This window comes from Sturnira hondurensis, unplaced genomic scaffold (genome assembly GCF_014824575.4).
Source record: "Sturnira hondurensis isolate 20B ecotype Veracruz unplaced genomic scaffold, ASM1482457v3 Scaffold0009178, whole genome shotgun sequence".
NCBI lineage: Eukaryota > Metazoa > Chordata > Mammalia > Chiroptera > Phyllostomidae > Sturnira > Sturnira hondurensis.
This window is the reverse complement of record NW_028081809.1, coordinates 4,168,655-4,174,848: the sequence shown is the minus strand read 5'-3', so window position 1 is coordinate 4,174,848 and position 6,194 is coordinate 4,168,655. Positions and strand designations below refer to the sequence as shown.

The window sequence follows — 6,194 nt, the reverse complement described above, 5'->3', positions numbered from 1 at the left end:
GTTCTTCCTTCTGGTCCACTCCCTTGATTTGAGTCCCATTTTCCTTTCCATCGCTATTGGTTTCCTGGACATCTCCCTTCATTTCAATTAGTTTAGCCTTCATATGTTCCTCTAATTTGTGACTAAGTTCCTCTAATTTGTGACTGTACTCTACCAATTCTGTGAGCATCCTGATAAATAGTGTTTTAAATTGGGCTTCTGAGAGGCTGGCAATCTGTTGGTCGCTTAGAGTTATTGGCTCTGGGACTTTGAGTTCTTGTACCATCTTTTGGGCTGTTCGTGCCTGTTAAGTAGCAGGAACAGAGCCCTAGGTTTTCACCAGAGCAGGGCAACTCAGTCGCTGGGTTGTGATGTTGTATGTGGGGGCGGGGTCAAAGAGGGACAATGGCTTCCCTCCGGCGCCCGCCTCCGCGACCCCCACCAGCACCGCAGCCACCACCGTCACCAGGGCCACGCACCCCGCTCCACTGCACTCGAGTGTGCCACCGCTGTCAGCCCTCCACCACTGGGTTCGCCTCCTGGGGCCCGCGTTCCGTCTCACTGCGCGCGAATGTGCGACCTTGGTCAATCTGCCCCGCACCCTGACTAGGTCCGGGCTGCCTGCGCTCCTAGGTCTGTCCTTCCTGGCCCAGCTCCGCTGCTGGCTCTGCCTCTCTTACCGTCCCCGTTGAATGGTTCGTAGCTGTCGGACTTCCGTATAATTCGGTTTTCTGGTCTCTGGGTGTGTCCTAGTTCTCCAAAACTTTTGTTGTATCCAAACTTGGTTGTGGGAGAAGGCACAGTGTTTCCACCTATGCCTCCATCTTGGCGGAAGTCCTGATTCATTTCTATTGTCTTTTCGGTCTCTATTTTATTTATTTTTTCTTGTATCTTAATTTGCTTCTTTCTGCTAATGTTGGGCTGTCTTGGTTCTTTTTCTACTTCCCTGAGGTGTAAAATGAGATTGTTTATTTGAGATCTTTCTTCTTTCCTTGCTTCCTTTGTTCCTTTGATTTTTGTGTGTGAGTTTTATTTTTACTACATTGATTAATATAAAAGTTATGAATTAAATGTTTTTTAATATATTTTATTGATTATGCCATTACAGTTGCCCCATTTCCCCCCCCTTCACTACCTTCCACACCCCCTCCACCTACATTCCCCCTCTCTAGTTCATGTCCATGTGTCATAAGTTCTTTAGCTTCTACATTTCCCACACTACGATTGCCCTCCCCCTGTCTAATTTCTCCCCACTGTCTATGCTACTTATTCTCTGTATCTTCTCCCCCCTTCTCCTCCCATTCCCCTGTTGCTAACCCTTCATGTGATCTTCATTTCTATGGTTCCTCTCCTGATCTAGCTGTCCTCTTAGTTTGCTTTTGTTTTAGGTGTGGTTGTTAATAACTGTGAGTTTGCTGTCCATTCACTGTTCATATTTTTTATCTTCTTTTTCTTAGAAAAGTCTCTTTAACATTTTGTATAATAAGGGCTTGGTGATGATGAGCTGCTTGAACTTGACCTTATCTGAGAAGCACTTTATCTGTCCTTCCATTCTAAATGAAAACTTTGCTGGATTGAGCAATCGTGGATGTAGGTCTTTGGATTTTATGACTTGGAATACTTCCCTCCAGCCCCTTCTTGCCTGTAAGGTCTCTTTTGAGAAATCCACTGACAGTCTGATGGGTACTCCTTTGTAGGTGACTGTCCCCTTATCTCTTGCTGCTGCTAGGATTCTGTCCTTCATTTTAATCTTGGCTAATGTAATTATGATGTGCCTTGGTGTGTTCTTCCTTGGGTCCAACTTCTCTGGGACTCTCTGAGCTTCCTGGACTTCCTGGAAGTGTATTTCCTTTGCCAGATTGGGGAAGTTCTCCTTTATTATTTGTTCAAATATGTTTTCCACTTGTTGCTCTTTCTCTTCTCCTTCTGGAACCCCTCTCTTCATTTTTTTTGAATTTGTGTTTCTTCATTCCTTTCTGTTTGGTTGTTTCTTTCTTCCTTCTGGTCCACTCCATTGATCTGAGTCCCAGTTTTCTTTCCATCACTATTGTTTCCCTGTGTATTTTCCTTCATTTCACTTAGTGTAGCCCTTATTTTTCCACCGAATTTGTTACCAAAATCAACCAGTTCTGTGAGCATCCTGATCACCAGTATTTTGAACTGTGCATCTGATAGGTTGGCTATCTCTTGGTTGCTTAGAAGTATTGGCTCTGGGGCTTTGATCTGTTCTGTTTGAGCCATAACGTTTTGGTCTGGTCACTCCTGTTATATAGTGAGGGGTGGAATCAACCCTCAGGTGTTCACCAGGGCGGGTCAACCCAGAGGCTGGATTGTGAGGATGTACATAGGGGTGGGGTCATAGAGGGAGAAATGGCACTTGTTCCACTCTCACTTGGATTTCCGTCCCCTCTGCTGCTTCCCACAAGCAAATTGGGCCTTTTTGGTGCTGGTTCCTGGGTGGGTGGGCTTGTGTACATTTTAGGACCCTGTGGGTCTCTCCAATGAACTCTCTTGTGAGGCTGGGAGCCTCTCCCAGCACCTCAACCACAGCAAGTTTTTTTAATCAGTGCTTTTTAGGCTTTATTTCTGGGTGCTGTGGCCCTGGGTTGCGCAGTCTGTCTCACTGCTCTTTTTTTTTTTTGGCCTGGTTTATCTGCACATGAATGTGTGTCAGTGGTGAGCCAACCGCCCTCCACACCTCACTGGGTTTGCTCATTTCTCCCTGAACCCAGGTCTGCTAACCACCGCCTCTTCCTGCTGGGATCCCCCTCTGCCAGCCGCTGATTCTGCTCCTCTTACCCATCTGGGTGAATGGTTTGTTGTTGTGGGACTTAGGTACAGTTCGATTTTCTGTCTGTTCTGGTTATGTTTTTGTTTCTAAAGGTTTGTTGTTCTTAAATTTGGTTGTGTGTGGAGGTACAGTATTTCCACCTACGCCTCCATCTTGGTCACCATTAAATGTTTTTGTTTTTTTAATCGCCTGCACCAGGACTAAATATGTGAAATTCTCAGTAATCCAAAACAATAGATCTTAAGGGGATTCTCTGCCTGTGGCCAAGATGGTGGCAGAGGCAGCTTCTTACACCAAATGTGGTAAAAGCTAGAAAAATGAATAGATAGGGTCCCCCACCAGCCAAAAGCTAGAAAGATAATTGGATTAGGGGGAAAAGCCCTCCCTTCCCTATGCCTATAAAATCCTTGGGCTTGAGCAGGAAGAATGAGATGGTCTTTGAGATGGGAGTCCACCATTCAATTCTCCCAGGTTGTGCTGCACCTGAATAAACCTTTTCCTTTTCCACCAGCACCTGCCTCACAAGTTTGGCTTTTGTGGTTGCAGACAGCCAAACCTCCATTTTTTTGTTTGGTAATACTATTAAAAATGGCCATAGTGAAAAGGCACCAAAGCCAGTCTAGGTATGGTTTTGTAGAACGTCAATGGATTTCAGGTTGCCTATTTATAATGAAGATTTATACTGCAATTTTATGAAATTAGCTGAAATTTAAAACAACATTGCATACAAAAATAATTCTTGAAGCTCTAAATGCCTTTTAAATAATTAAAATAAAAAATTTAAGCAGCTGTCTCACGGTACCAAACTTACAAATCAAAACTAATTAAAATTCAGGGTTATCATGACTTTTCACTTACACGTTAATTGATTGGTAATTTAACAAAATGACTTGCATCATTTTTTATTTTTTAAAGGCAAAAATATATAATAGCCATGAAATACAGAAAATTCAGTGTATTTTATAATAAAATAACTGTTTATACCTCTGTCTCTGAACAATGGGGTTTAGGTCATCTCTAGTGAACTTGTGTGCTTTCTTACAATTATTTTGAGTACTTAAAGTGTTTTAAATATACAGCTTTTAATTGAAAGAATATTACATTTATATACAAGGATAAGATTTTATATATTAAGATGTTTTAAAAATATTTCTAAATCTGTTTCTCACACAGAAAAGAATTTGGTGATACTTTACAGCATTTAATTTTATAGAATTAAAATTTCATAGAGTACTCATCTTGATGTTTAAAAAAACTCACAGAAAAAAAAAGTTACACAGCCTGACTGCACGATACTTGTTTCCATTTATAGTTTTGGTAATTAAAATCTTCATTAGGCCTGTTAACAATCATTACCTGTAGATTTATGAAGGCAACTGACATGATTTGTAAAAAACCCTTCAGGTTTTATGTTACTTACCAAAGATGGCGGTTCAGCAGAAGAAAACCTGGTATGCAAATTTACAGAATAATTTAGAAATTTACCAGTTCCTGTGATACAAAGTGTTTCAGCCTTTCTAGTCACTGTCCATGAAGGTCCACATCCTTGTGACCTGCCCTTTCAACCTATGGAGACTCCACAGGTCTTTAGCAATGGTCAAATCATGCAAGGCCATGTGAAAAGTCAATGATTTCGTCTTCAGTCCCATGAATTATTAATACTGGAGAGGTTCTCTTAGAGATTTTGTCAATCAATGGTTGGGATGCATCGAAACAGTAAGTCTTCTTGGTATCAGGAAGAGCGACTCACATTCCCGAGGTCAAAGGAGAATGAAGAAAGCAGCACCCGTATCCAGCAGCAACACCCACAGATGGCACTGCTTCTGTCCCTCGACCGTATGTAATCACACTCTCAGGGTGAAGGTCATGTCTTGTCCTAAAGGCAAACCAAGCAGCTTATATGTCTGCATAGAGGTTCTTCTCTATTGGTTTCGTCTTGTCCTAAAGGCAAACCAAGCAGCTTATATGTCTGCATAGAGGTTCTTCTCTATTGGTTTCCAGAACTTGCACTATATCCAGAATAATCATTAGAATATATTACATTTAACCTCTGATTCCAGTCTTGTGTAAAAAAGCTGCTCATCTGACCAAGCTCAGTTGCATTTCCATGTGAGAAAAGTAAGGTGTATTTAGCATTGGGTGAGAAACCACAGACGTGCAGGCAATTCTGCTGCCTTTGCTGGTTCTAGTCATGAAACACTCAAAAGCATCTTTTTCTCCAGAAGATTACCTCCAGTCAGCTTGTTTTGATAAGTGTAAAGTCTAGCGGCTTCCACTTGCATCACACATTAGCATGTAAGTTGGATCGAGTAGCAAATATGCTGATTTTAAAGCGGTTTTCCCTGGACAAGGTGGGCAGCAGAAGAAGCAACATAGCTCACTAAATGAAGGATTACTCATCTTCTGCACCTGGAGGGCTGCAGCCACGGTGTCTGGCAGGAAGGGCTGGGAGAGAACCTGTGCCAACACACTGCTCTTGACAGGGCGCGACCTGCGACTCGGAGAGGAGGAGGGATGAGGGCTGTGGGCCCCACACACCGTGACTGGGCCAAGAAAGCCTGCAGTGGAGGAAAGGGCCCACTCGAGCTCCAGAGTCCTGTCTCCTTGCAACCTCCCTGCTGCTCCACCCAGGCTTGCAGGCTGACCAGCCCTGTGGGAGGCGCTGGAGCCGCCATCCCCGCAGCCCTTTGTGGCACCGAAGACACCACCCAGACCCACCCAGGTCTTTCTTCTCTTCTATCCTCCTTTCCTTGCTCCTTCCCCGTCTGCCAGCCTGCCAGTCGCTGGGCTTGTCACTAAGCCAGGAGTTGGTCACTGACTCTTTCTTGGTGTAAGCCTTTATCACTTGTCTCTCTCAGAACAGCTTTGGCTGCAGTTTTGGTATGTTGCATTTCCATTTTTATTTGTCTCAATACATCTTTTGATTTCATCCTTGACCCAGTGTTTGTTCAGTAGCATGTTGCATAATCTCCAGCTATTTGTGAAATTTCCAGTTTTCTTCTTGTTACTGTTTTCTTGTTTCACACTGTTTTAGTAAGTTTATTGACACTTGTGTGCTTGAGGAGAGTGCAGTTGTTGGATGAAATGTTCTGTAAAGGTTTCTTAAGTTCATTTGATCTCATGTGCTGTTTAAGGCCAGTGTTTCCTCACTGATTTTCTATCTGGAGGACATTAAAGTCTCCTAAAATTATTTTATTTCTGTCTATCTATCATCCCTTTGGGTCTTTTAATATTTGCTTTATATATTGAGGTGCTCTTATGCTGGGAACAAACATTTTTACAAATGTTACATGCTCCTGTTGGATTGACCCCTTTATCACTATGTAATGAGCTTCTTTGTCTCTACAGTGTTTGCCTTAAAGTCTATTTTCACTGAGGTAAGTAGCCACCCTAGTTCTCTTTCAGTTTCCATTTGCATGGAATA

General features: G+C 42.8%; 1 pseudogene; it reads right to left on the bottom strand.

Moving 5' to 3' along the window:
• LOC118994167 (alpha/beta hydrolase domain-containing protein 17B-like) overlaps positions 1-5,223 on the bottom strand; it is a 10,849-nt pseudogene extending 5,626 nt beyond the window's left edge.
• Positions 5,224-6,194: the final 971 nt, after the last annotated feature.